The sequence below is a fragment of the Amphiprion ocellaris genome, chromosome 2 (assembly GCF_022539595.1).
Source record: "Amphiprion ocellaris isolate individual 3 ecotype Okinawa chromosome 2, ASM2253959v1, whole genome shotgun sequence".
Classification (NCBI taxonomy): domain Eukaryota; kingdom Metazoa; phylum Chordata; class Actinopteri; family Pomacentridae; genus Amphiprion; species Amphiprion ocellaris.
In genome coordinates this window covers 31422541-31449964 of record NC_072767.1, presented here as the reverse complement: position 1 = coordinate 31449964, position 27424 = coordinate 31422541, and the positions used below count along the sequence as shown (strand labels likewise).

Here is a 27424-nt window from a genome sequence, read left to right as displayed (position 1 = left end):
AGAATGATTTATTCACTCCAACCGCTGTAATTATCTAATATAACACACACCACAGGTAAACCTGCCTTCTATGTTTCACAATATGCAGTAAGCACATGCTTCTTGTGGTTTCCACTAAGTCCACATGGGTACTGAGAAGCATTCATCTGGAACACAAGTACAGCCGAGTGCACACAACTTCACTGATTGCACATCAAACCAGAGATGTGCTGTGAATTCAGGGATCAGAGTGATACAAACTCCCACCTACCTCAGCACACAAGAAAACCATAAGGAGAGAGAAGAATGGGCAGACTGTATTTTCCCCTGATTTTCTTGCTTTCTCAAATGAAACCCTGAGCAGCATGAATCCTGTCAGCGTCGGCATCCATGCAGATGCACTCAGCCGACAGCTCAAACTGGACATATCCAGTCAGTCTATGTGCCTTTCAGTATCCTGTGATTCAAATGTACTCAAACATAAGAAAATGCTTTGATTGTTTCCCCACAGTGTGACAGAACAAATACGGAAACGATTCAGAGAAAATTTAGGGACAATTTCCAATGTCTTCGACATGCCATTAGGAAAGCTGTGACAGGAAGGCTGGAGGAGACTAAGTGCTGGACTTCCATGGACTTCTTGTTGCAACAACGTTTCTTCATCCCTTTGATATTGTTTGCCAGCAGCGAACACCTTCATTACAGCAGTTCCACATCTCTACAGCATCTCCAACTTCAACTCACCAATCAGGGTAAGTCCTCACAGTATTTACATTTTATTTTGCAGCACTGCAGTGTTACAGCATATCTATAATAGGACAACAGGTACCGTATTTTCGCGACCATAAGGTGCACCGTATTAAAAGGCGCAGTCTCAGTTCCGGGTACTATTTCTGTATTTAACACATAAGGTGCACCGTATTAAAAGGCGCAGTCTCAGTTCCGGGTGCTATTTCTGTATTTAACACATACATAAGGTGCACCGTATTAAAAGGCGCAGTCTCAGTTCCGGGTGCTATTTCTGTATTTAACACATACATAAGGCGCACCGGATTATAGAGCGCGTGCAGGTAAAACATACCTGTACTAGCTTAAAACATGCATGCTAGCGTGTGTTTTAAAAAAGGCAGTGGAAGCAAAACTGAGTTCAGTTGTACTTTATTGAAGTATCTAGCAATGTTTTCACGTTGTTTTTTGATCAATCCTCATTCACAAATCCATCAAAGTCCTCATCTTCTGTATCCGAAATGACCACCATAGGTGGCAGTTTCTGTCCATTAGCATGGCAGCCAAGCACGACAGTAAAATCCGACTTTTCGTGCCCCGTTGTGCGTATCGCTACCGTGCTGGTCCCCTTCTTCTCGACAGTGTGATTCACCGGGATGTCAAAAGTCAGCGGCACCTCGTCCATGTTGGGGATGCGGTTGGGCTGGATGTGTTTGTCGGCAATCTTTTTACTGCAGTAGGAGCGGAAGATGGCCAGCTTTTCATTGTAATCCACTGGAAGTTGCTGCGCCACGGTAGTCCTTGCCCGGATGGAAAGATGCCGCCGCTTCATAAAACGAAAGCACCAAGACGGACCTCCTTGAAAATGTTCAATTTTCATTTCTTCTGCAAGCGTTATTACCCTCAATCGAATGGTGACTGTAGAGACGCTTCTCCCAGCTGTTCTTTGATCATTAATCCATTGCTCAAGTCGGTCTTCCAATTCGGGCCACCTCGCCTTGTTTCCGCGAAAACTCAGCTTCATCTTCTTGACTTGGCGAAGCTCGTTTTCCTGCTTCCTCCACTTGCGAACCATGGATTCGTTGATCTTAAATTCTCTCGCGGCTGCTCGATTCCCATGTTCCTCCGCGTAGCTGATAGCTTGCAGTTTAAACTGTGCTTCGTAAGTGTGTCTCTTGGCAGGTGCCATTTTAAGGGGTCCTTAGCCAAACCGATGTTGTTTTGCATAATGCAAATAGCGGCACTATATACCAACTGGGGGCGTGTCTTTAGCGTCTTCTTTCACGCCCACACTTCCCCCTTTAACGTTCTCATGCTGTCCTCTGTCACGTCCGCCTTTTCTCTATATAAGCAGCGTGTCAGCAGGAAATGCTCTCAGTCAGTTGAGCGGACCTCATCAAAGTCACACAATAACATTTACAGATTTTGGAACTCGTTGCACCCATAAGGCGCACCGCATTATAAGGCGCTCCGTCCATTTTGGAGAAAATTTAATACTTTTAAGTGCGCCTTATGGTTGTGAAAATACGGTATACTCTCCAACATTAAAAATAAAACATTAAGGATATCTGTCAGGTGTTCGGCCACCACATGCCACCAGAAAAGCTTTAATGCACCTTGACATAGATTCTCCATGTCTCTGAAGTCTACTGGAGGGATGGACACCAATTTTCCGAACATATTCCCTACTTTAGTGTTTTTATGATGGTGATGGAGAGCACTGTCAGTCCAAAACCTCCCATAGATGCACGGTTGGGGTGAGACATGGTGACTGTAAAGGCGATAGCGTGTGAGTTTATATCGTTTGTAGAGGCAAACTACAAGGGACAGTCAGGACTGCATCAAAAAAATCTAAAAACAACATATTCATGTCCAGATTGAGGAAGCAAAAAGATAACATCACTGTAGGTCCATCACTTCCTGGACACAACCTGCTCCAACTCCTCCTCTCTGGTAGGTGCTACAAAGCACTAAACACATAAAACAACCTGACACAGGTTTCTTCCCACAGGCCACCGTGCTGATAAATATTTAAATCAGTCAGGAAGAAGCCATTCTGAATCTCAGCACTGAACCACTGCATATACTGTACACACTGTATATTACATACCTGTTTATATTTACCCCCAGCAACACAGCTCTCTATTCCACTGCACTATCCTCCACCTCTGTATTTACTGCTAATAACTGTACTTTTGCACTAAACTTTGGTTCACTCTAAGTTTGCACTAAAACGCTAAATTACTTCAAACTTTCACACATATCTATAGTTTTACATAGTGGTTAAACACTTCTTTGCCTTCTGTAACCTGTTGCCATGTTGCCATTGTTTGAATCCAGGTGTTTTAATTTGTGTAAGTACTTTGAAAGCAAAGAAAACACTAGAACCAAACTCCTTGTATGTGTTCACATATTTGGCCAATAAAGCTGATTCTGATTTTGATTTTCAACAAACCATTTAGTGATCTTGTGCCCTGTGAATAGAGCGACTGTCATCCTGTAAGAGACCATTCCCTTCAGAGAAATGTTTCATCGTAGGATAAAGGTAATCACAGACAACTCTGTATTGATTTACAGTGACTCTTCCCTATAAGACGACAAATGGACCCAATTCATAGCGGCAAAGAGTCCCCACAGTGTAACAAGGCCACCAGATCTCCTCACTGTAAGGGTCCAGCATTCAGCCTGTAATGTCCTTCAATTTGTCACCTTTCTGTATGTCTTAGTTAAGGCTACATGGTGTGGTTTCCACTGTTGCCAAGGTAACATGACAAGCAAATAGAAAGTTGGAGAAGCTTCACAATGACCATCTGAGGCAGCTACAGCAAGCAGCAGGACATGTACAAGGGAGCAGCAGCCTTCCTTCTCCAACTACCAGCAGTGCTGCCATAGAGGCCGACAGAAGTATCTAACCGCTGTCTGAAATCACCTCAAAGTTCACAGCTTCCTCTCATCTCCATCATAGTGACTCTGTATATCAGCATAGAAGAGCCACCTAATTGTCTTATTTTGTCTCCAACCCAAAGATATTCAGCTTACTGTCACAGAGGAAGAAAGAAACCAGCAGTCAACTGACTTGCACTGGACTCTGTAGAGGCAGTTTTTTTTCAGTTGTATATGTGAAGTACTTATGTGTGTTTGAATGATGAATTTAAACTTTACATTCTTTAAAAAAAAATCTGCCTTCCACTATGCTACTCGGTGTTTGATAGAACTGTATTATTTTGTCGAATATGACATCTTTGTTTTGCTCCAGAGCTCCATTTCAGTGTGTCGAGTGTCTAAATAATGGATACGAGAAAAAGAAATCTTGAGGAAAGACCAGCAATAGCAAAAAATAAAAGAAACAAATAAAAGAAGAAGGAAATTAAAGGCATTTGTACTGTGTCTGTGTACTGTCTATCAGGAGATTACATCTCCCATCCAGCAGAGTGGCCTAAAAGAAACCTTGCATTATTTATCTGCTATGTTGTCCAATCACTGCAAGAACAGTCTGTATCAGAAGAAATAGTCACATATAGTTTCAATCATATTTTTAATGAAGAATTAATGCCAGACCAGATAAATCAAACCACAGGGGCAACAGAAAATACAGGACAACATGATTGAATGTTACACAACACTTGCATCTTAAAAGAAACTGCATACATGTGCTGTAATCATGTTGCTGTAGCAGAAACTTACCCTCCATTTTTACATGGATTTAGGGGGTGTTTTATAATGGTGTCATGCTAAATATGTAAAAAGAATGTGACAACGTGAAAAAGGTCATTTGTTGGGTGGGACAAAACATGGATACAGCATCTCTTCTTGCAATACACCGGTGACAAATGAGTATTTGACAACGAACATGAAGGCACTCTAAATAGATTTCCCCTCTAATTTGACTGGCCAGAGTTACGACTTAATGACGCCTTGTAGGGAATAAGGGTAGCGTGAACCAAAGTTAACTGACTTGTGGTGAAGAGGAGCTAATTAACTGAAGTGACACATTATTAAGTTTGAATATTAATGATAATGCACACACAAAGAAACAGTTTTTTGATGTTTAGAGGTCTTCTACATCTGCAGTTACACCAATATCACGGTAGATGAGTGTCTTGCAAGGCATCAAGTATCACAAAACTATTATGATAGTATTTTAGGCTACTCTGTGATTCCCACACCTTGTTGTAAGGAAACTAAAAAGAACTCTAAGCTGAATCTTCAGCCCAGCAGAGCTTTACAGCGGCTTTCGACTAATGTTTTTAACAGTCTGGTTCCCAGTGGGACTGTATGATATCGGAAAGGACTGACACTACAATGTTTAGTTTTTCTGTAGTGTGAAAAAAACTTAGGCATTTTCACAAGACGAACTGAATAACTCAAGAGGCTTATTTTGTAGGGTAGAGTGACTGCATAGAAAATTTAAAAAAAATAAAAATCTGGAGAAAAAAAAAACTTTTTTACAGTGAAAACATTTGAGTGTGATACCTTTGGAATCTTTCTCATATGATGTAACACTAGCAAAAGCATCCTTGGATTTTTCGTTTGAATTGCATTAAAATCTGACTATGCTCCTCATACGTACAGTGCTTTATGTTACTGACTAAAACTCTCAATTAAGTCATGCTGCATCACACACTCTGATTCTGGTGTCAACGGTTTATTTTTAGCAAATTGAGATGTGCGATGAGACATGCAGAATAAAGTGGTGTTGAATTAATGTCACAATTTTAAGCTTAGATTTGGTTCCGTTTCTCGATGGAATGGTACATCACACATGATTAGTTTGACTCGCGAAAGTTAAAAAATCTAACATTTCTGTTTTTACAATTTCTGACAATCAAAAATAATGCAATTTTGGTATTTTTTTCAAGATAACATACCATTTAAAGCCATCGGCATGTTTTGTGGTTTAGAGGGTGAACGTGGTAAAGCTACCATGAACAGGGAAACAGAGCATGAATATTAGAAAGACTACAAACAGACTTCTGTAAAAACATCTAACAGCTACAATGATGAGCTTATACTGTCAGAGTGTTAATTTACAGTAAACAAAGGAAAACACTGCACAGTAAGGGACTAAACAGTGCTTACTATATAGAGAATTTTACAACTCTGTGACTTTTATTTTTGAGGACCAGATCCACAGCCCACCCGGGGAGCTGCACAGGACAGCCCAGCTGGTGAGCTCATACAGGGAAGGTCACAGCAGGCAATAAATGAGGATGCTCCTCAATCACAATGCGACCCAGTGGTTTAGTGGCAGCCTCATCTTCTCTAGACAGAACGCTATATACAGGGCCACGTCTCCCCTTCATCAGCAAGAAAGGAGTGGCATCTATCACCATCAGGCCTGTCAGGTGGGGGGGGAGAGCAGGAGGGAGGCACAGTGGCTTTACCCTCCGTCATCTATACATGTAGCCAAACAAGATCAAACCTACAGCACACCTGTGTTATAGAGCAGTACAGCGGTTATACATCATATATTTCCACCCATTACTAATGAAAGGCTGAAATTAAACAGATTTAGTGAGAGCCTCTTCATAAACCGTTCAGCTACAGGAATTGAATCAATTACAGCCGTGCGAAATATCTCACTTGGGTTTTTAAGATACATTGGTAATATTAAGTTCGGAATTCAGGAGCTGAGCCCACAGGCTGCTATGAAAATGGGAAAATCTTTCTGCCACATTGAGTTCATCTCTACTAAAACCATCAAAGGAGACGATTGTATAACAGCTGCTTTACAAATGGAAGGAAGGCAGAGTGTGCAACTGCTTTTATTGTGGTGTTTTGAAAGCATTTGTAGAAACTATGACAACAGTCGAAGGTTCGTGGTGTAATCTAAAAATACTGAGCAGGCAGACAGTGGACTGTGTGCGTCTGCATTGGTGTCACCACACCTTCTCCTGAGCTTCTCCTTTCACTGCAGCACCGTCCGTCACGAGGACAAACTGGAACAGCTCAGCCAATAACTACACTGTGTATATCAAGGTTTTCCTCCAAGGGATGACAGCACAGCTCACCACCTGTAACCTCCTAACCTCAACAGGGAACTAATACACGTCTATTACTGTCATCTGTCAAAATGTTGTATGTGTGTGCCAACACCATCTGAACCCCAAAAATTCACTGCAGGTTTGAAAGGCATGGAGTTTTCTTTAAATCACCAAAAATACACCATTTATCACAGTCAGAATCTGTAAAAACAGGAACAACACTCAGATTTTACATGTGACTTTTGGTTTGGCTTGGAAAATAAATCACATCAAAGCTTTAAATCAATTTCTTTCCACGTGTCTCATTTTAGAAATGGTCACAAAGGCACCTTTTGCGCCAACCTGATTGGTTAAAAACTCTGCACTCCTTGCCACAACAGAGAAGCCATGACTGACTAAACAGCAACCAGCAGTCATGTAACAAAAATTCAGGGACATTTTGGCTAAACTGGGCTGAACTGCAGGCAGTGTTTACACAGAGCAGATTGTAAAAAAGGACAAAAAGACAAACACAAAATGGAATAAGTGAAATATTTATAGCATGTAGAGTCACCATTTTTCCCACTACAAATATGGCAGCTGTTTAGGACTGTAACTGTGTTATACTGCACAGAAGACATTTCTGAGTTCTCTCTACTTCTAGCTAAGGTTGTGCTGTTTCTATAGAGATGCAGGACTCTATACTGCAGTGAAAAATGAGACCACAATGAGTAAAAATGTGACAGGAGCAAAAAACTGTGATAAGGTCACAGTGCACATGCAGGATCAAGAGGCAAGTAAGTAGCTAGACAGGTTAATAGGCCATCAAAACTTCTCATTCAAAAAGCAATAACTGGATTTTTACAGGCCTGTGACTGCCACAACGCACAGATTTTTTCTTTTTATTATCAGAGCACTTAATTTATTAATTGGCGTCTGCTTTGAAGTCAGACCTTAACTTAAATTGATGTAAATGCAAAACTTTAAATCTGCAACATAAAAAAACAGTCTAATAGAAAACTTGATCCTTGCTACAGGTCACCCCCCGCACATACACACAAACACACACAGTAGTAATGAAATGCTATGACGGATCAGAATTACTGGTGCTCTATTAATTATGTCATCCTGTCATGTCCCTTTGAACACAAGCTGAAACTAATGCAATCTAATCCAGCATCCCCGCAATAAATCCCACCTGCGTGAAGATTATCGTTTTAGAGAGGTGCTGATTCATGTACACTGCAGTGTGTGAAGGTGCTTCACTTGCTCCCTCGAACAAGGAACCATCAGGGCCCTTTGGAAATGATTTCAGTCCATTTAAGGGGCTCTACAACATCTTGATCAACTTTGTGAGCACTAGGCTATTTTCAGGGGGATACTTCAACCTATCTTTGCCACCATGTTCAAGCTGTTGTCTTGGCTAGTCATACATGCTATACCTTGTTTGGCTTTTTTTCAGGACAGTCTACGCTATCTAGATCTTCCATCATTTCACATAATAATACTTTGCACATTGTTAATAAAAGCCTTTATATGAAGGAAAATATTTTGAATTATGAAATTTGTATGATTTTACATGTATCTCAGCAAAAAATGCTGGCAATGTAACTAATTTTCCGTAAGTTTGTAGGGCAGATTGTTCTGGCAATATAGCAATACAAGAACAAGGATGGTGAAATGAAATTTGTGCTTGCTGCCAAACAGAAATACATTTTATTATTTTATTGGCTCATATTTTTATTATACAGTAGCCTACCTGCGTGTAGGCGCATTGTCAGAAGAGGCAAACCAGGCAAATGTTTGATATACAGTAGCTTATGAAACTAGAAGGACTTTGTGGCTTATTTAAATGAGAAGTAAGAGTGTGAATAGTTGAAATAATTAGTAAACATTGTACTTTGCACAGGTTTGGTTTGTCTTCATAATTATATTACCTTGGTACATATAAATATGTAGCAAGCATAATTACAAAAGTCCAGTTCTGCTCTTTCTTGATATCACAAGCTGCATAGACGTAAACAAATCTAGATATAACATATCTACGCACAAATGAGTTCATGATTAGTTCAGTCATTAAACGTGATGTAAATCTTAAATTATCCTCGCCTACACAGAGAAGCACATTGAAAGGTTTGGTCATGCAGTTTCACTTGATATGTGCTACACCTCGCTGCAATGAAGACGTAGAGAGCAACTGAACTGTGAATTGTGGCGCAAAGTGTGACTGTTCAGTTTTAAGGGTTAAAGTCCTGAAATAGAGAGGATTATTCACATTTATTTCATCTCCTGCATAGCAAACTTTCTCAGACCGATACATTACAACAACAACTACTCTGCTGAAACAGTGATTCTTTTCTTGTCAAAGGTCATGATCGTAACTCTTGTTTTGCTTTTGACCTCGTCTAGTAAAACTGCAGCATGATTTCCAAATTAGATGTGTAACTGCTCACCTTAGTGAGTATGCCTGTGCTTAAACCTGTCATCTGCTTTTCAATATTTAACTCTGCGTCTAACTGCACAGGGCTTCGTGTTGATGGCTGGCTCATTGGCCTGTGGTTCCTCTGACTCAGAAACCTTTTTTTCCACATCCTTTGCAAAACATATCAGCAATCAGAACTTTCAAAACTGTTAGTGTGGTCAGTGGCTTCATGAAAACTTGTTATCAGATTAGCGGAAACAGTATTTGGAACTGGTCTTTAGAATCTAGTCCTTTAAATGACTGCAGCCTTCATTCCTCAGCTGGATCCACTGAGTTGTCAGAATTGACAAAAGAGAAGAAAAAGGACAGATCTGCAATCAGAGACGGAGAGAGCCATTGCTGAATGGCTTCATTGTGCGCTACTGATAAGCTACTACCTATAAAAGACTATTCTGCAGTTCTGCTGAGTTCTAAAGCCCGCAGACTTAGTGTACCATTAAAAGCTTTCCTTTACTGTGTCTTAGTCGGGCCATTCTCTACCTCAAGTCCAACGTCCATGCAGATAAAGGCAGCAGTCATTCACACAGCATGGAGGGAGAAGGTGCTGGTGTGGGGCTTCATCCTGAGCTTCCACCACCACTGGCTGGACAAATCAAAGCTGAAAGCTACAAGGTGGCTGGAGGGTTTTAAGCAAGACACACATGTGCCATTAAGCAGTTGATCATTAGCATCTTTAATTTCTGCCTGAAAAAGCACCCACATATAGTCACTAACAGCTCAACAACTGTGAGGACAAAATGAACAACCTTGAGCTCCACAAATAAGAGGCGCTTGGAACACAACAAATCTTTCTTTACCCATCATCAGGCCACAGTGAAATAAAAAAACAAACTCTGGTGACGTTAAATTCTAAATTTCTGCCTAAAGTCTGATATAAAAGAGTAAATAACAGCCTCTTAAGGAGTCAGAACACTGATGCTATTGAATCTGTTCTAAAAAGTCTTCAGCTGAAGCTGGAACAAATATGATGCAGCAGAAATGGAGCATATCAGGCAGCCTCTGTATTGAGTCTACCAGGCTCAGCAACCCTTTCAAAACACCAGCAGGATGCATTTTAACAACAGATTTGGCCTGGACCTGATGCAGGGACCTGCAGGGTGGAAAAGGCTAATGGTCATTAACCCTCTAAACTCCAAAACCTGTTGGTATGTTTGTGTACTTTCTCTAAAAATAACAATAAATCGACAAAATGATGCCATTTATTTGAGCCAGAAACAGGAAGAAAAGCAGATTTAGACTTTCTAATGGTCCTTGGCTAGTTTTCTGTTACCTGCTGTTCAATTGCAAAACTTAACTCAATCAAAGCTTAAAGTTGAAAATTTGAAAGTTGAAAATGTAAGTGGGCAAATATGCATAGTATACAGAATTACCACCCCCCCCCCCCCAATATTGGTAACACCGTGGGCACTTTTTGTGTTAAAACAAATGGAAAAGAGGTTTGGCAAAATGATCAAAAGATTCAACTTTCCTTTGTTATGTATAGCAATATAAGTGTGTCATACTACACAAAAGACATCTTTGAGTTTTCTCCACTTTTAGCCATGGTTATGCTTTAGGCATAGAGATGCAGGACTTTATATTGTCGTGACAACTGCAATATAAAGTCTTGCAATTCTGCACATTAACCCCCTGAACTGCTTGGGGTTCAGGAGGTTAATGTGACGAGCAACACCACATAACCTGTTCATGGTATTGGTGTCAGATGACCACAGTGACAAAGAACCATTAAAATCATTTCAGTTTCATAACGGCACTGCTTGAAAAATCACATCCAAGTCATTAAGTTGAATCAGCTGATAAAATAACACACAGTCGTCCAGTAAAAAAAGTGGAACCTCAACTGTTGTCGCCAGCTATTTTATAGTGTCTGCCAGTGCACTGTGATGGTTACTCAAACAAGTGTAATTCCTGGTAAATAATTTTATGGCATGAGCACAGCACTAGGTTTCTACCTGGACATCATCACAATCCACATTAAATCATTGCTGCCACATATATAGCAAGCTTACTTTGCTGAGATGATCATGACAGCTAAGCAAAGATCAAAAATTTGGGGTTTATTTTTGATTGTTGAAGTGATTTCTCTCCCTCATAGTGCCGGTGGTCTGTGTCTACACGGGTGATTTAGCAAAGTAGCTTAGATTTGCAGTATAGCCACTGAAAAGCACAGGGAGCTAACCATCACTAGAAGATGAAATAAAGTACTAGAGTCTATCTTAGGGTTTTATCTGCTTCAGAATGGCCTTTTGAGGAGTGACTATAGATGACAGTAAGATCAGTCCATGTAGTCTGTTACGTTATGTGAGTGAACTCCAACAATTTTCCGTTTATTTTTTATCATCTAGCAGAGCTTAGCACAAGCTGTGTCTCAAGCCATGATTTGACTGCACTCTGAAATAAATACAATGGCTAATCAGATGGTTAATTAGTCAAACCCAGCACCCCCAAGTTTCTACTGTACCCTTGAAGAAGGTCCTTAACTCTATCTGCTTCCTAACAAGATGGGATGTGTGAAGACTGCACTTTATCATATTCTGGACAATGACAGTAAATTGAATCTTATCATATATTACCTTGCAGGTTGAGAGTTTACTTGTGGTGGTAGGTGGCACACAATCATGTAGAGACTTGTGCAGTCTATAGGGGTAGGGTGTAGTCATGGTTGTTGTCTGAAGCAACAATTTACAAGATGTCCTTAAAAAACCTCAGATGTAGACTATCAGTAGATGCTACAATTTAATAATGTTCTCTCACCGCCAGCCAGATGTACACAGAGAAGCCTCTAGTCTCCACTCAGTTTCTGCAGTGCAGTAGCTCAGACAGATGCGTGCCCAAGAATTAGTTTGAAACCAGTGAAATAAAGTGTTCTAAAGTCAGACGCAGAACCACAACTTTTTCCCACCTGACTCACGACACCCAGACTGATGGAAATGCTAGATCAGAAAGCAGCACATCGAGGAAGCTCATTCCTTGCATGGACTGACAACTGGGCACAGCATAGCAAAACAGCGTACATGACTGAGATGTAGTAATTGGGCTTGGTTCACTGAGTTTTATTGTTATAATCTCATTTTATGATTAGGTTTATGTGAAATTGGTGTGGCCACGACTTTGTGTTGGTCATGCTTCACATTCCTGCATGGTTTTGCGTAAAAAATGAACACCCTCTTTTCAAACCTGGCACCATTATTCTACATCCACAAAGTTGGAGTTGGCCTTAAACCTATATATATATATATATATATATATATATATATATATATATATATATATATATATATGGAGTGAAAGCTCCAAACACCCGTTTCACATACTTGTTTCATGACTGTGCATGTGGAAGAAACAAATGTAGCACAAAGACACATTCTTTCCCCTTTCACACTTTATGGTGCGCGACCGCAACTCAGATATAATAAAAGAAGGGCGATGAGCCCACATTCAAAACCCAACCCTCGCGGTTCTCCACACAGTCCCACAATGCTCCTCTGCAGACACTGATGAGTCCGCCTCATCACTCTGTGGAGACTGTGAGATACTATACAGGCTATTTGTCGACAGGGTTATTCACTTACTGACGGCCGAGACAGCTGGCAGGAAGAAAGACTAGCTGTCAGCCTGCAGCCGCAGCACATGGATGAGAAGCAACCTTCATAGAGCTTTGATACATTAATGCAGTGAGATGAAACACTGCACTCATCAATCACCAATCATTTCAGTCTTTTCATCAATCCACACGTCTGACATCCAACATCCTAATCAATTAAAGTGAGAAACAGTCAGCTTTTTATTCACTGCTGGGTGTTTTCTGTGATTATGCACCAACGTGATCAACACAAATTAAATATGCGTGATGGTTTTTCTGTGCATTCGAGTGTCTTTGATTTTTTATTACAGCACTGAAACTGCTTCTTCTCTAAATTTGCTAAATCGCAGGTTTTTTGTTTGAAGTAATGGAGTGCTCTTATAGACAAAGAAAATGTCAAGATTTATAAAATTCTATGACTCAAAAACACAGTAAATGAAGTTCTTCTTTGTTCTCTCCCCACACTCACATACAGCGTCTGATTTCTATTTAGGTTAATCTTTTAAACTAGCCAATTATTAATCACTTTAGCAAGTAAAATCTAGGAAATGGTGTGGATCATTACAGCCTGCATTATTCCTACACTCACTGCTATATCATATATGAGATATATTCCTATACACAAGACAGATAGCTGCATGAAAGTAAATCATACATTTCAAGCATACTCCCTCCCTACCTCATGAACAGTCTATAATGGGGCCACCATAGGAATCACTGTAGGTCCCCTGAGGTGCGCTTGTCCATGCCCATCTGCAGAGCTTCCCTCATAAAAGCTGTGGTTAGCTGGGACTAGTGGTTGCCCCTGAGAGATGGGTTTAGCAGCTGAGAACAACTCCATGACCTTGTGTCTCCCACCACTATCAGCAACACACTCCCAGCGACCTGCTCCGAAGACTAACGGTCTTGATGTTTGGGTACCGGAGAACGGTGACACTGATTCAGGACAGCCACCATAAAACTTGACCTCAATCCAGTGCAGCAGCTCAGCCCAGGTCTTCCTCCATGCAACTCTTGGTTTTACCTGCTTTCTTTATTCAATGTGTATCAAGGTAGGGCTATTGTTCTATTCAAGTTTCATTTTATCTATTTGTGGTCTTGTATTTATGTTTATTTTTCATTGTTATGTTAATGTTGAAATAACTAAACTAAATAGTTAAATAGGCTTATGTGATTGCATTTAAAACAAACTCTTTTCTGGTCTTTATTACAAACAGGCTATTAAAAAATAATCAGTGAATCAATATAGACTGAAACTGTTTCATATTGCACAGTCCTATGAGCCAATCTTTCAAACAATCAGCATTCGATCCACACATAACTTAATTGATAAAGGAGGATGCACCATTCGCTCATTGGAAAATTGGAATCAGGCGCTTCGTCGTAGCATCTGCATTGGCTAAACTCCCATCATCCTTCATTCTGTATGTACAGAGAGCTATGCAGACCAGAATTAATCCTTAAGGCAGCTTAAATAGTTCGTCCTGAATGAGATCCACTGATGTGGGCTGTCTCTGGATTGTGGGCTGAACTTTACTTAACACTGCCCTTAAGTGAATCAGAATTAGTCGATGATACTGAAAATACTGCAACAGGATTTTCATTCAGTCTGGCTACTCATCTCTGACATGGTGTTGCGTCGAGAAGACTAATCAAATCAAAGCTCAAAATTATCATATTTCTTCAAAATCACTTTATTCTACATGTCTCATATACATGTTTGCCAAAAAATAAACCATTTGCTATGACTTTTTGATTGAACTGCAGGCTGTGTTTACATGGAGCAGAGATGGAACAAGTCTGATATCAAAGTAAAAATGTAAGCAGTGAAATGAAGGGTTTGGAAACAGAGTGGTCTAACCCACCTTCTGTCATTTATGAGAAAAATGGGTTTAAAGCTTTGTGTTTTCAATAATGAACACTTGAAGCACCACTGTAACGCTATATTTGGGCTGTGAGTTAGACCACTTTGCTTCTAAAATCTAGACCATAAAATATTACAAAAATTACATGAACTCAGTTTGGATTTTTTTTGTGGAATAAACCACTCTGCTTCTAACATCCTCAAATATCTACAGGCAGTAGTCACTATTTTCAAGTAAGGGTAACATATGCAGACACTGAAAAATCCTTCACATGTTGATTCCAGTTATATTCATTTGCTTGTAAAATAAGTTATCAAAGGAATTCAACTTTAGTTTTTATTTTTGTTCTTTTTGTTTTTACAACATCATAACTTTATTATATTGCACTAAAGACAGTTTCAAAAACTCTCCACTTCAAGCCATTGTTGTACTTTTTCCATTACTTTACAGTGAATAAGGCCGGGATCCCGCATTGGGTTGAAATGTGACCGGAGCTAAAATCTAAAAAAAAAAAAAAAACGCTTGGGGTTCAGAGGGTTAAAGCAATTATGGGGTACCATGATCTCCAGTGTCAAACTGCTGAACAGGCCTATTACTGTAAACATCTTTTGCAAAAGTACTGGCATAAAAAAATAACAGCTGAAGTTGTCGGTATTATCTCCATCTCAGCAGCACTCAGCGATTTGTTTTTGATGGAGCTGACAAGCTGCTGTTAAAATTGAAATGAAATAAAGCAAAATGAGAGCCTTTGTGCTGACACAGTGATAGGCTGGTATTACTGTCTGAAAGGGTGAAATCAAAATGTTCCTCTGGCAGAAAAGCTGCTGATTACATTTTGTGGTAGTCCTCTTAATTACAGCTCTAAATTTTCTGTAATTATGGTATAATTAGCAACAATACAGTATATTATGGCAAACTACAAGTCAGTGAAGCAAACAATAAGGGAGAAAAAAACATTTTTTTGTTCTGTTGTCTGTTTTTTCTGTCACTATTTGGTATTGCTGGCTTCTAAATCTCTGTAATCTCAATGGTAGACGTCCAAGCAGCAAAATGTGGTAAAGTGCCAACAATTTGTTACATTCCTATGTGAGCAACGCACAACATCACCGAGACGGGAGCTGCCGTCTCCTCATGCTGCCTTTCAACACCACGCCAAAGGCCACAGACAAACTGCAGCTTTTCAGGCGACACTTCCTGACAGGACAGCTGCTCACGTCCGCCCTCATAAACACCGTTAAATATGAATGCAGCCGATCCGTCATGTCCGCAGGCTGCGAGGGCAGACGGTCGCATCATTCCCTCACTACTGGAGACAAAACTGTGTCAGCAGACGGATCAATACGGCCTGGCGCTGCAGAAGTGAAGGGACTGGGTTTGGACTGATAGATGGATGAGTGTGAAGCATCACTGAGGCTGACTGACAGCTGCCAACAAGAGAACAGTAAGCCAACGGTGAACTTCTCCAGTAGAGATGTAAAAAAGCGGCTGGATCCTTACTTTATTACCTCTTCATTACCCCTTTGCAACAAATTGCAAATGGTTTTAAATGTTATTGTAGCAGTAAAAACAATGAAACAATCCACAGAAGCATTTCATTGCCATAATCAGTCAGTGCTGCAAATACTGAGGCTGACTGACATGATTTTTGGGTGACCTCATAAGTCAAATGGCTTTAGCATTGGCTGAAAAATTGCACAGAATAGAATTCAAAGTGCATTGTAAAAATATTGTTAAAAATTGGTAAATGTTACTTATTCAATAATTTATTTTTTTTAACAGATTTTCCCTGTTTTGGTAAATTACTGCTAATATCTTGTAAAATCGCTTTTTAAAAATTGATTTTACTAGGTAATGGCTAAAAATTGTCACAAATCGGTATTCTTACAAATGGTGATTTGTTCATTTTAACATCTTACCACAACATCACACTATCTTTAGTGTATTAAATGAACAAAATTTTCTGCCATTTTATCTGCTTTAATTATTGACAAATTTGGTAAAATCACTGAATTTAATTTTTATAAATATACATGGTGAAACGAAAATGTCTACATCAAAAATCTGTATTTTCATCAGTGGTAATTCGTTTTTCCACAGTGTCTCAAATGGCATTGTTTTACTGTATTTAAATCCACAAAAAATATAATTTTACAGATTTTTGCCATTACTTTTACTAGTTTTTGCAGCCTGTGAACGTTACAATATTCCATTGTTTTATAAATGGCGCCCTTGCTGCCAGGCTTTCATTGTTTTCTTGTAGGATTTTTTTTTTGTGTATTATTCATCATAAAAACATATTTTCAGTTAATATGTGAAGCAGGCTAGAAATTTTGAATTTTTAATGGTCTGATGGTGAGTTACAAACACACTGGATGTGTACGACTCTCTATTTCAAGGTACTGTACAAGACAGTATACAATAACAAGTGATTTTAAAGAACTAGTGCCATTTTAAGCTAAGCTTTGGTTTGTATTGACAATCACAGACGATGAGTTTAAGGAGTAAGTTGAACATCCAATGATTCTTTCTATTTTTACAGTTTCTGTCTCTGATAAATAGTGTAATTTAGTTTTTTTTAAGATAGCTTGCCTTTCAAATCTGCTGGCAGATTTTGGGGTTCAGAGGGGTTAAGACTTCACTTAGAGACTGCCCTTCAACAAATGGCTTCACATGGAGTAAAACTGTGCAGCATAAAACATTAAAATGCACCTGAAAGAAGAACCAGTATCCAGCGGCTTAGTTTGATTTCAGAGACTTAATTCTGTTTCAAAGACATGTGTTACATGTAAGAAACTAATTCAGTTTCTATTTTTAATACCTGAAACACTTCAATGTCCATGGAATTCAAATTCAGTACCTTACAGGCACAAATATCTGCCCATTCCCAGCAGCCTCACTGAGTCACTCATCATTTCCCTGTGCATCAGCCATCAGCATACTCATGTATCTGCAGACAGACAGGCTGCCTGAGAGCAGGGCGGCCCCTCAGCTCCATCTGATGATAAATATCCCCCTTCATGTATGAATGATGACACATATTCAAAGAATCCCAACCCTCCCCTGTTCTCCATTTTATTGTCCTACTCAACTCGGCTTAGTGAAATGAAGGCACAGAATGCTCGTCTTGGTGCATAACTCCTGTCATAACAGCCAGTCAGGTGGACTCCCCGACTGCATTCAGCAGGCGAGTCGAGACTCATCCTTGACTTCACACACAGACGCTGTTGTGAATGTTGTGAAGCAACTCTGGAGGTCTACAGGCTGTGTTGTCACACCGCTGCACTGCTTCAACAATGTGACAGTGGAGGCTTTCAAAAAGAGCTTTGTTGCATTCATCACTCAAGCTCAGAGGGTTCGATCACACCATTTATAAGGAAAGACTCTCACCCTGGCTGATTGTGCGGAACAGTATGTTTAAGGTTCCTTCCTGGTGGATGATCAACACCACTTTCATGTCTGTATGATGAAAAAAGGTTACATCCAGCAGTCTGTTAGCTTAGCTTAGCATAAATACTGGAAACTAGGGCTGCAACTATGGATTACTTTCGTTGTCAATTAATCCCTTGATTATTCTGTCAATTCATCAATCAGTTGCTTGGTCTATAAAGTTTACAGAAAATTTTGAAGAATGACATTAAAAGATGACATCCCAAAATGTCTTCTTTGTCCACAACCCAAAGATATACAATTTACTGCCTTAAAAGAGTAAAGAAATCAGAAAAAATACATTTAAGAAGCAGGCATCTAGAAATTTCAACTTTTTTCTTTGAGAAAGTGAAGAAATTGTTTCATCAATTAACAAAATAGTTGCCGATTAAACTAATAGTTGATTAATCAAGTAATTATTGCAGCTCAACTGGAAACAAGAGGAAGCTAGCGTGGCTCTGTCTAAAGGCAATTAAATCCACCTAGCAGCACTAAAGTTCTTTAATTAAAATACTATATTGCTGGTGAACCAGACAGATTGATGAATGTGGGGACTGAAGGCTGGCCCGTGTGGTCTGACCCCACAGAAGAGCTACTGTAGCACTAACTGCTGAAAGCCTTAATGCTGCCACGATAGAAAGGTGTTGGAACATATGAGGCTATGTAGGGTCTGTGCTGACCCCTGTCCACTGAAAGCACCTACGACAGACATGTGAGCAACATAACTAAATTATACAGCAACAGAAGATGGAGGTCTGGTTTGATGAATCACGTTTTCTTTTACATCATGGAGGGACTATGAAAAGAAGGCGAGTCGGCAGCGGAAGTGTGATGTTCCGAGAAATGTTCTGCTGGGAAACCTTGGGTCCTGCATTCATGTGGATGCTACTTTGACACTGACAGCCCACTCAAGCATTATTGTAGACCATGCGCAGCCCTTCATGGCGGCAGAATTCCCTGATGGCTGTGGCCTCTTTGAGCAGGACGATGCTCCCTGCTACACTGCAAACACCGTTCACGAACGGTTTGAAGAACATGACCTGCAGTTCAAGGTGCTGACTTGGCCTCCATATCTCAATCTGATGCAGCATCTGTGGGATGTGCTTGAAAAACAAGCGGGACCTATGGAGGCTTCACATCACAAGTCCCAGGACTTAAAGGATTTACTGCCAACGTCTTGCTGCCTGATACCACAGGACACCTTCAGAGCCTCGAGGGGTCAGAGCTGGGGGGAAACCGACAAAAGATCATGCAGGAGGTTTTAATGTTTAAATATTTCTACGACTGACTGGTTGCAAAGTGTCAGGGAAGTGCTGAGACTCCAATGTAATAAAAGCAACACTGAATGAGATTTTGAAAAGAAAAATGTCAAAGTAACTAATTTGTGCCATGACATGCAGACTGATCCGGCTAAGTCTTCAACAAGAAATCTTTTCATCACAGCTGACTGACATAACACTAAAAACGACAAGGGTGCAGCGGCTCTTTGAAAGGAGAGAGAAGTTCATTATGAATCAGAAAGGCTTAACAAAACCCAGAACAATCCCTTTAAGGATTTTCTTTGCAGCTCCTGAATCACAGAGCCCCCTTGATGAGCAGTCGACTCAGAGAAGATGCTGCAGGGAGACTGTAACAGGCCTCCAAAGGCTGCATATCACTGACTGCTTCACACGGAAAAAGGATTCCTTCAGGCTGATATAATAAAGCGAGCCTCAAAGCACAATATTTGCATCTCTTATTTATGAATAGCTTCGGATCATTTTCAATTGCAAACACTTAAGTCATAAATTTCGAAGTTTATCTCGAGAACTTCAATTAAGGGAAAATTTAAGGATGAGATGGAAAAAAAAAATACAGTTTAATACGTTGCAATGTTGTTCCACAAGAGCGAGATGAAGAGGGATTAAGTTCCACACAGACCACAGTTATGGATGACACCCTAAATAACTGAGGCAGGGAAATAAAATGGTAATAAATTCCATCTATTTTGAACTCTGCTTCATATGCTTGTGGTGGAGGGAAGGGACTTTGAATTCCTACATCAAAGAGGGAAGGAGTACAGCGAAATGCTCTCTTCATAGGGAAACCAAATTACTAGTGTTAATGGCAACTTCATCTTGATCTCCATCCGGCTGTGTTAAAAGGTTTCACAAAGACTTCAGACATGAAAATGTGTGTGTATGCGTGTGTGTAAGTATATAATTTCCTGTGAATGTCTTTAGTAGTTGTTTTATGCCTGTAAAAACAACATTTCCCTGAGCTCCGTGTGAAGTGTTTATTAGAAAGACGAGAGAACACACAGGAAGCATTTATTAACCCTCTCAACCCCAAAGTCTTCCAGCAGGTTTCAAAGGCTTGTTATCTTTTAAAACACTGGCAAAATTATATCGTTTATCAGAAACTGTAAAAACAGGAAGAATAGCTGGATTTTCATCTTTTAGACGGTTCTTCAACTTATCACGTATGACATGCTTTACTTCAGTTAAGCAAATTCAAGTTGAAAATGGTGATGTTTTATTAAAATCACTTTATTCTGCACGCCTTAATCAGAAATTTGCCAAAAGAAAGCCGTTTGCATAACATTCTGCAAAGACGCCACCATTCAGCTGCAATCAATAGCCATGTAAGAAAAATTGAGGGGGTTTTCGGCTGAACTGCAGGCTGTGTTTACAAATGGCAGAGAGTAGACAAGTATCAACGTCTTTTTTTTCTTTTTCATGATTTATTGTATTGTAACTGTGTGATACTATACAGAAGACATACTTCTTGCCATGGCTATGTTGATTCCATAAAGGTGCAGGACTTTATATTGCAGGGGGAAATGAGCGCATGGTAAGTAAAAATGTGATGAGAACAAAAATAAAAGAACCCAGAATCTGCTTGGGGTTCAGAGAATGTGTCCTTGCCAGACTTTGGAAAAATCCCTCAGCAGCATCCGAGAAATGCGCTTGTTAAGGATCCTTCTCCGACTTTGAGAAGCAGCTACAACCTCAATGCTAATCAATTAATACTTGCAACCTCACACAATAACCCGGCCAACAAGCTCGAAACTGGAGCACAAACTACACAAAGGCAGGATTAGCTCTATTAGCACAGGAATCTCCGAGGCAATTAACCTGCTGTGAGCAAAGCCCTTTCCTCAGATTCCAGCGTGAAGCGGACGGGGAGGCCGAGTGATGGAGGAGTTTAAGCTCTCAGCACTGGGGTCAAAAGCAAAATGGGATTGGTTATAGGAAGTAGTGATAAGGAAGTTTACTCTTTCTCAGCAGTCTTTTGTTTTTTTTTTTTTAACTCCTATACTGCTGAATCCTTCATTTCCCATGCGTTCTCTTTGCTTTTTCTTTAAAACAATACTGCCAAGGGAACGTTCACAACGGACTATGCCTTTGCATGGACTTCCAAGACCCATCTGTCCATAATGACTTAAAGTCGCATCAGCGTAAATACAGTTGTCTCTCGACATATTACGGTCACTTTTCACAGTCTCACTGTATCGCAGATTTTTAATTTGTATATATCTAATTCTGTATCGTGGATTTTTCGCTAAATAGCAGGATTTTGCAGCATATAGGTATTTTTATATATTATTTTAATTTTTATTGCAGTAAAACAGCATTTTGTAGCCTAAAAAAATGTTAAACAATATAAAAAATAATTAAAACATACTAAAAGAATATTTAATCGAAATAAAATCCATAGCGTGCAGCGCAGGCCACTGATTGGCTCAGCGACCGTAGCATCAGTCTCCTCCGTCTCCTGAGTGTAGCAGCGTTCAGCATCTTGCCTTGTCCATTTCACTTCAATGTCTGATCGCTGCACATACTGTTGCTCTGTGGTGTTGTGTTTTTGTAGATTTTCATAAAAAATGAATTTTTTTCCAAGCCCTACAATGTCGATGAAACATTCTGCGCCTTTTAAGACTTCTAGCACTGAACCCAAGGACCAGAGGAAGATGCTTACTATCGCAGAAAAGGTGGAACTCCTCGACACGCTAAAGGAAGGGAGAAGCTACACTATAAATAATAAAATAAATATGAAGTCGCTACTTCACGGATTTTCGTCTGTCGTGGGGGTTCTGGCACCTAACCCCGGCGATAGACAAGGAACCCTGTACTCGAGGGAAAATGTCTGTTTGTTCAACTACCAAACAACTACCTATATTTATGATTATGAGGATTGCATCACAGAATTTTTCCTTTTGTTCTTTAAAAAATAAAAAATAAAAAAAAATAATTAACCCATTTTCAAAGTAATACTGGGCAATTAATTGAATAGTTGACAACTAATTTATTTGTTGCAGCTCTACTGATCACACAGCAGAAGGGTTTCCAGTTCTGTTTTGTGTTTTCTGGCTTGTTTCCAAATCTGCACTTGGAAACAGTTGGACGATACATTGAGCATGGTGAAATGTCTTTCTAGAGTTGAAGTGAAGAGCATTGTCTAGTTTGTAGAGGTTGGAAAATATAGTTGAATATCAATGGCATGTAGAGCCCCACATGTTTTCAGCAAATAACTGTGGCTTAAGGACAATTTTGGGTTACTTGTACTTGACTTAAGAATTTCCATTTTATGCTACTTTCTCTTTTCACTCCACTACAATACAGGGGGAAATATTGTACTTTAGGTACTGTTAAGATGAGGCTTGACAAAATGACTAATACAACAGGCTTTAAAATTCAACACAGAGTTTAAGATTAAAATGGCAGTTTCCAACCTGTTTGACTTCTTACAAACAGTGTGAGTAGCTGGGCTCACATTTCAAATGTCTATGAGTTGTTAACAGTTCCACTTCATGTGATTTTTTCCTCTAGCCTCTAACATGGTTTCAATAAATGTTAAAATTATTCAAATTCTCCAAAAAACTTTGTATGAGCTATTGTTTTTCTCTTCTTTCCTCCCTTACTAATCATGCTTTGAGCCCTCAGATTTATCTGCTGTCCCTGTATATAAAAACTGGATAGAAAGTACTTCCCACCTGCAGCAGGTACAACAGCAAAATGCTGCTGACACACTGAAGTTTCACTATCAATAATCCATCCATCCATTATCTATACACTGCTTGTTGACCATTAGGGTCGGGGGGGGGGGGGGGTCTATCCCAGCTGACTCAGGACAAAGACAGGGGACACCGTGGACAGGTTGTCAGTCTATCACAGGCCTACACATAGAGACAAACAACCTCAGATGTTTTCGGACTATGGGAGGAAACCAGAGAACATGGGGAGAACATGCAAACTCCACACAGAAAGATCTCAGGCCCAGGCTGTAAGGCGACAGTGCTAACCGCCAAGACACTGTGCAGCCCCGCACTGATCCAGCATATTTAATAACATATCAGTCAAAGCAACCAAACCAACTACATTTTGAAACTGTGTACTTTACACTAAAGTAATGTTTCATGCAGAAGTTCTACTTGTAATGGGGGCTTTTCAATTTGCGGCATTGGTACTTTTGTTTGAATAAAGGATCTGAATACTTCTTTCACCACTGGGGACAAACTGCAGGAGTTTTCTGGTGAGCTGAGTTTTCCTGGATACTATCCAAACTCATTACAACAAGAAACAGACTTTAAATCAATCTCTATTACAGTATTTGTAGTCCAAAGATGAGAATTATACCTTTACATATTTTGCTAATGTTACAACATGCATATACTATTAAAATTCCTGAGATAAAGGCATGCTGGCAGCACACATGACACCTGAAGACAGTCAGTCTTAAATGGAGTCTTCTTTAAAACAACAACAGAGGCTGTGGAGGACTGTGGGATTAGCTGGTGATAACAGTGTGGTTGAAAGACATGCGGCTGCCTGAAATGGAAGCAGTCCCCAGAGACTGGTCAGCTCTGTGCTGAACATTAGACGACGTGTTCAGTGTGATTTCTTCACATCACTCCAGGGAGGCTGACCTGTTCTGCAGCGCTGGCCTACTTCTCCCTTTGTCTCGTGTTTTATAAGACATGCTCAGAACCGAACAAAGCCGGTTACAACTGTTTAGTCCAGAAAAGGAATGAATAGAAAGTGGACACATTGGTAGGAAAGATTTAATTATTTTTTTCATTTCTGATTGAAAGTGCAAATTAAACTGAACAAGAAAATTCTAAAATATTCATTGTACTCTGAACTCTGTAATCTTGTCCAAGGATGCTGTCTTTTGCATCAAACTTTCTTTTGTTCTTTCCAAGTTGCAATTGAAAACTTTTACTTTATTTTATGACTCAGTGGGTGTAAAACTGACAGCTTTTGCTGAACAAAAACTACTGTGAACAAATAAAAGTTTGGTGGTCTGAAACAACTCAAAACTTTCACAAAAATAACCTGAAAGCCTTTCTACAAACTATAATGTTGTAGACTATACTGTCCAACAACATGTAACGAAGTTAAAACTTGTTGAAAATGCATCTGTAACAGTAATCCTACAGTACAGTTTAAGATACTTAGCGCTTTGACTCCAGACACCGCCAAGTACAGTTTTCCAAATGTACTTAAGCTAGTTAGTTTTTTAGAAAGATGGGGTATTTTCACAGAATGGTATCTTTTAGTTTGATAAAGCATCTGCATAATTTCCTTGTTTCCTTGAAATAGTTTTAAACAGCTTTTGGAAATGTTTCAAAACTAAAAAAACAAGCAGGACTATAGTGAAATATTCTAAAACACTTACACATGGGGGTATTTTATAGGCTGGTTCAAATGTTTCTTTCTAATAGGACTGCAAAGTTGTTGAAGCACTTTTGGAAAAATGTAATTAACAGAAACTGAAAAATTGAAGAGCTCATTTTGGTTGTCCAGCCAACATAAAATACTATAAGAGACAGTGTGCAACACTGTTAGAGAACAAAGTTAATTAGACCTTTTCAGATTATATTTTATTGTCTGCAATTTGCTAATTTACTAGTTTTATTGTGTTTCACTGTATTCATCTATTTAGGACTTTTATTTATAATCAAATATATCACAAGTTATTTTTCACAAGTTATTGTTAAGGGATTTGCTCAGCAACAAGAGCTGTTTGCCATTCATGGCAATAAAGCAAACTGAATTGAATGACTGCATAAAGATATTCAGGCTTTTGGCAAACAGCGCAATGGAAGTGAATTTTGTGGAAATTTTAGAACTTAAGCTAACATCCCTCATACTGGAGCTTTATATCTAGTGTTTGTGGCCAAATTCTCGTGCTGGTGCTCTGGTAGAGATGCAGCAATGACTGGTCATCTAGAGCTCAGGAGGAGAGCAACTGTAGCTACGGTAACCGAGTAGGTTACAGCAGCTCGGAGTACAGTGGATCCTATGGTGCCAAATCCTAAGAAGCATTCAAGACAAGTTTCTGATGCTCCAGATTAAAAGAAACTGCAGAGGAGGGATTACAGAGTAGAAAAGAAAGATAGCTGGTGAGACAAACGTGACACTTGCAATTACTCTGACAGCCAGAAGGGGATGAAAAATGTTTCTCATTGTAGGTTTAATACAACAATCAGTAAAACTCTTTCTGAATGAACTAATCAAAATAATATTCACTAACTAAACTGAATATCTTTGAGATCTTCTCTGATTAAGATGGACATGTTTCAATTTTCAGACATTTTACATACTGATAGATTAATACATTTGGACTGAAAGCCTGTAATAATCCCTCCAAAATTCTTGGACATCAGATTCTGACTGAGTCACCTTTTATGTTACTATCACACTCAAATATTAGTTCTATGAGTTTGTTCACCTATGCTGCCGTATTACTTTGTTACATGGATTTTTGCTCACAGGCTTGATGCAATATGCATCTCAAGTATTGGATGTGCTATTTTTTTTCTACAGCTCTTAAACTTAGATTAGACAATTACAAATAAAATGAATATTAAATATGCCACCGCAAGGCTTTATTAATGAAGAGCTGTAATATTTGAGTTTAAACGTGTAGGAGGGTAAAAGCATCAAACAAATGCAGCGAGTAGACTTCTTTATGTTTCTGCACTGAATCACAGTGGACTCTAAGTTTCCCTCCTGCAGGCAAACTCAGCTCTTCAATGTACTCTGTCTTGTTTGTTCATTCTTCTCTCTGTCTCCCCTGTTTGCTGTTGGTGTGAGTGTGCACAGACCCTCGTCGGAAGCAAACTCACCAGGGTCTTTTGTTGTTAAGTGCAATCCAACCAAAGAGAGGATGATACTCAGAAAGGCCCTAAATAGATATCTGAGAGCCACTTTCAAAGGTATAACGGAGAAATAAAAGCCTCCAAAGGTGTGTGAGCAGATGGCCGTGTTCAGCATAAAAACTTCACAAGTTGCTGAACGGCAAGGGCTTACCTGCATTAAGTTCCATGGAGAAAGTAAGAGTATCCCAGGGAGATTTAGTGATGGCAGCCTTCAGCGATGTGCTTTAGAAGTGACAGGACAAGTCCCCGAAAAAGCCCATAAATGAAGACTCCTCCGAGGCGGCGGAGTAGGGAGCCTGGGGGAGGTGTGCACAGGTACAGACTCTGCAGCAGCGTGATTGATCTGAATGTGGATTACCTCCTTGTGGCGGGTCAGAGCTGCTGATCTCTCCTGGGACTGAGGGGTAGTGAACAGCCTGCAGCTCTGAGAGCAGGACCAGCCAGCAGCAGCAGGGTCTGTCTGCATGATGTCACAGGTGTTGGGTTTCAGGGGAGGTTTCTGGAGGCTCGGAGGCGGGCGCTGGTCTGGTGGGAAGATGTGCTGAGGGGTAGAACCCGTGCAGGTAAGACAGGCTCCTCCCTCATGCTTTACCCACAATCAGGAGAGGAGAGTAATGGGGTGGGGGGGGTGTATGCAAACAGGCCAAGTCTATCGCGGGTCACGCTCGGCTTTTAGACTCAGGAACACAAAAAGCCTTTTGCAACACGATAACATCACAATGGCGAGGCCCTAAAAAGTTTATCACATACTTGATCTAACCCTTTGAACCCTAAAACCCACCAGCAGAATTATTTAAAGCAATCACCAAGATTGCACCGTTTCACAGAGCCACAAACTATAAAAGAGAAGCAGTTGTTGGATTATAAGATTTTAGAGTCACAAACTTGTAACAATAAAAGGAGAAGACAAGAAAAAAGTGAGAGAAAAGCATACTCGATCAATAAAATAAATGCATCATGGCTCCAAAAACACTACACAGAGGAGCAAAATGTCAGCAAGCTGTTGGAAGATACATTCAGCATGGTGAAATAGCTTAAAAATGTCTAGTGTGTACAGGTTGTAAAACTGTAATTAGTTAAATATCTATAGTACGGAGAGTCATCTTTTTTTCCCCAATATGGGTAACATTGCTTCTCTCCGCTCTGTATAAACTCAGACTGCAGTTCACCTGAAACATCTCTGAATGCCACATGACTGCTGGTTGGAGCTGAGTCATGGCTTCGCAGCTGCTCTCAAGAGTCCTAAATTTTTTG

At 39.8% G+C, this 27424-nt stretch overlaps 1 protein-coding gene across 28 annotated transcripts in view; it reads right to left on the bottom strand.

Moving 5' to 3' along the window:
• Positions 1 to 27424, bottom strand: part of ptprfa (protein tyrosine phosphatase receptor type Fa) — a 397399-nt gene that overhangs the window by 294420 nt on the left and 75555 nt on the right. For 27 of the 28 annotated variants that reach the window (XM_055015928.1, XM_055015939.1, XM_055015962.1 and 24 more), the window contains exon 1: positions 26322 to 26585. The exons of the other annotated variant lie outside the window; for it this stretch is intronic. The gene's annotated coding sequence lies outside the window, so the exon portion shown is untranslated. Of the gene's footprint in view, positions 1 to 26321; positions 26586 to 27424 lie in introns of those variants that run through there. 28 annotated transcript variants of the gene reach the window in all.